Genomic DNA, 4,305 nt, shown 5'->3' on the forward strand with positions numbered 1-4,305 from the left:
CCACACAATGGATTATTATTCAGCTATAAAAAGGAATGAAGTACTGACACATACTACAACATGAATAAACCTTGAAAACATTATGTTAAGTGAAAAAAGCCAGTCATGAATCACATACTGTGTACAATTTCATTTATATGAAATGCCCAGAATAGGCCAATCCACAGAGACAGAGACTATTAGTACTTGCTTTGGGCTTAGAGGGACAAAAAATAAGGAGTGACTGATAATGGATACCAGGTTTCTGTTTGGAGTGACAAGAAGGTCATAAAATTGATTATGGTAATGGCTGAACAACTCAATGAATATACTAAAAACCACTGAATGGTCCCTTTTTAAATGGGTGAATTGTATGGTATGTGAATTACAGCTCAATAAAGATGATTTTACAAAAAAAGTAAAAAGAAGAAGAAAAGGAAGTCCATAAAAGAGACTGGAAAGGCACGGCAGGAGTTACGAGGCACACCAGGAGTACACGGTATCAGAGTGTTTCATGAAGGAGAAGGTGGTCATCAGCGGCCACTTCTGCCATTGATCAGGTAAAACAAGGGCTGAGAGGTGCCCACTGGAGCTAGAAACAGGGAGGTGTTCAGTGGCTTTGGCAAGACAAACACGAGCTCCAGGGCGGCATCTCAGTTTGGGTTCCCCAGAAACAGCGCCTGAAATAAGGATTCATGGACAAGTGTTTCCATGAGGAGAAGGGGGCATTGTGGTAGGGCAGTGGGGAAAGGTACAGGAAAAGGGCAAGCAGCAATAAAAGGTGCCGGGTGTCAACCAGAGCTGAATCCCCCTGGACCTCTGGAACACGGTGCCAACGCTTACCTCAGAAATGGAATTGTCCTGCTCCCGCAAGAGAGTGGCTGGCTGCGGGGTGGGGGGTGGGGGCGGGCCCCAGTCCCTACCTGCTGCCACCCACCGGGAAGCACTGGAAAACCCCAGGGCTGTGGGTTTGCACCAGCGTGCCCTCTCCGGGAGGGCCAGCCGCTCCTTCCCGAAGGGGCGTGGGCGTCCGCAAGGCTGAGACGGGAGGTGGCAAGCGCTGCAGGGCGCATGTGCAGGGCCAGGAGCCGCCCGCCTCCCGGAGAATGCCGGGAAGGGCCGTAACGTGGGCGAGGATCTCCGCAGTGCGTAGTTTCGCGAGGAGAAGGGGGCCGCTTTTTCGACGGAGATGGGGTTCTCTGCTGAGCTGGGGCGGGTGGCAAGATCAAAGGCTTGAGGCGGTGAAGAGAGCCTGGCCTTCTCTGAGGCAGATTTTCCGTGTTCCAAGCCGACTGGCTCAGCGCCCAGCCCTCTCTCCCTCATCCTGCAGTGATCCCGTTGTGCATCTCTGCACATCTCTCTCTGAGCCTTGTGTTTGTCTTCCACGTGTCCATTCCACCAGCAATCTGTGCGCCCCAGAAGGGTACGGACCACGGTTATGTAATCCCAGTGCCTAACCGGCTCCCATCTAAGACAACATGGAGGACGGTAAAACTGTTTTAATTGTTTTGTTTTGTCTTTTTACCAATTTCACGCCCAAATTAAGAGAACTCTTTTGTCTCTGGGGTGGGGCCGGTGGGGTGGATGAAAGGAAGACGGGTGGAGAATGGGCTGCAGAAATGTAGGGTGAGCGGAACGAGGTGCTGCCCTGTCCTAACCACTCTGGCGTTCCCTGGCTTAATCACAGACTCTCATAGCAGCTCTGTGACTTCCTCAAGCGCAGGAACTGTGTGACATTCGTTTTGAATCCCTAGTGCTTAGGTCTCTCAGGCCTTTGGTTTCCCAGTAAATGCTTTTCAGCTGAATTGAACAGGGGGGTGAGTGGGGAGACACCCAAAGTTGTCAATTGTCCCCAGGCTTCCCTCCTCAGCTAGACTCCTATTCAACCCCCTCCTGGGTCTGCTTTTCTGTGTAGGACCCTTTGCTGGCTCTTGTTCAACCAAGACTTAACCCCTCTCAACCCCACCACCCTGTTTTCACCCTCACTTTCCACACACCAACATGGATTTTGTCCTCTCAAACCCAAGGAGAAACTTTCCTTTATCTTCTCCAACAACTGTACTCCCTTTCTTTCCCTGGTGGCAGTACCATTTCACATAATGGCCCTGATGGGTCCCATGATTTTAAATTTCACAGACCATTCGTATCTCAAAAGACAGATTTGTGAAACAAAGATTTGCCAAGTTAATAAAAACATCAAAGATTGTCATCTATCATCACCATAACTTCATGTGAGAAAGAGCATTTAACAACAGCAAAAAACCTCCCCCAAATAGGAAACACATATTTTCAGAATGAAGTTTGAAGGATGCTTTCTAAGAGAGCACAGTGTCAAACCTATGATTTTCCTTTTTTTTCATTGTGCTGTAAATTCTTCAAAATTTTGCCAAAGATCAGTGTTGAGAAACACTGCTCTATACATTAGAGTAGAATTTGAGTCCAGGAGAGATCCTGGGTGGAAGAGAGAGGTATTTGGGGGCCAAATAAGGCCATAAGTAGACATGTACCCACATTATCTGTGCTTTTGTAAGACTGGTCCTGATTAACAATATCCACAGCTTAAGCATGGTTCTTGGTTTCGGCTCAGGTAGTGATTTCAGAGTCGTAAGATAGAGCCCCAAGTCAGGCTCCATGCTCAGTGTGGAGTCGGCTTGAGATTCTTTGTCCCTCTCCTTCTGTCCCTCCTGCTTATGCTCTCTCTCTAAAAATAAATAAATAAATCTTAAAAACAAAACAAAACAATATCCACGGCTGAAAAAGAAGTTCTAGGTCCTTCTTTCCTGCCCTCTATTTTCCAGAACCCTCACCTGCCTCCCACCTCAGTTATGACCCTATACCTCCCAATCTAGTTTGTTCTTCACTTCTCTTGGGCAACTTCTAATTCTTTACGATGTTTTATATTCTTAACACCAGTTTAAAGAAATTAATGTTCAGATATTCTGACGATATTTGGAAACTATTTTTACTGGGAGAGCAAATGAAATTAGTTATCAGGGTAACTTGTTACTGAAGCCTTCCAGTTCTTGGCCTTTGCTTTTCCAAAGGTATTTAAAACCTAGTCTGCAGGGTGCCTGGGTGGCTCCATTGGTTAAGCATCTGCCTTTGGCTCAGGTCATGATCCCAGAGTCCTGGTATGAACCCAGCATGAGCCTGCTTTGGGCTCCTCGCTCACTGGGGAGCCTGCTTCTCCCTATCCCTCTGCCTGGTGCTCCCCCTGCTTGTGCTCTCTCTCTTGCTATCTTTCTCTGCCAAATAAATAAATAAAATCTTTATAAATAAATAAATAAAACCTAATCTGCCAGAAACAATGGCCAACCCAGTAGCAACGAGCAACCTAGTGCCCAGGTTGTGTTATTATTATTATTATTATTTTATTTTACTAATCTTTTTTTTCTTTTCTTTTCTTTTCTTTTCTTTCCTTTTCTTTTTAAGTATGCTCCACCACGGGGCTTGAACTCATGACCCAGAGATAAAACCTGAGCTGAGATCAAGAGTTGGACGCTTAACCAACTAAGCCACCCAGGAGGCCCCAGACTGTGTTTTTAAATGCAATTTCCTACTAAAAGGAATCAGCGCTCCTTGGAAATGTGATTTATTCCAGGACTGTACAGGGTGAGCCTGAAATACCTTGTCATACCAGAAAGCAAGAAAACTATTGGAAGGCAATCAAGTGCATGTCAAAAGACATAGGAGCCAACTGAAAGGGGCTCCCACTTCTTAAAGGTGAAATCTGAGCAACAAAAAGAATAACAAGTATAATGTATTAGAATGCATCAAAAATTTTTCTACCTCTTAATGAAATAATGGATGCTCTCCTGCCAGAATATCCATGCTACAGATTATAATCTATAGGAACAAAACAAAACAAACAACTTGCTTCCCATGAATTGTTATTGGGTATATAGTGACATGTGAGTCTGTGCTACTTCATTTTAACATACCTCACAACTGAGAGACTGAAACTCTACAGGAAGACTTCATTGTTTATTCAGTAACATATAAGAAGAATAACAGGGGTGCCTGGGTGGCTCGGTCATTAAGCGTCTGCCTTCGGCTCGGGTCATGATCCCAGGGTCCTGGGATCGAGCCCTGCATCGGGCTCCCTGCTCCGCTGTGAGTCTGCGCTTCCCTCTCCCACTCTCCCTGCTTGTGTTCCCTCTCTCGCTGTGTCTCTCTCTGTCAAATAAATAAATAAAATCTTTTAAAAAAAAGAAGAAGAAGAAGAATAGCAGTAAGGGAAGCGGACGGGGGTGGGCAAAAAAGCTAGTTTATTTTCCAGTCATTTTGTAAAAACTTTGAAAATGTGTTAAGGAAACCTAACTCAAA

This window comes from Neomonachus schauinslandi, chromosome 7 (assembly GCF_002201575.2).
Source record: "Neomonachus schauinslandi chromosome 7, ASM220157v2, whole genome shotgun sequence".
Lineage (NCBI taxonomy): Eukaryota > Metazoa > Chordata > Mammalia > Carnivora > Phocidae > Neomonachus > Neomonachus schauinslandi.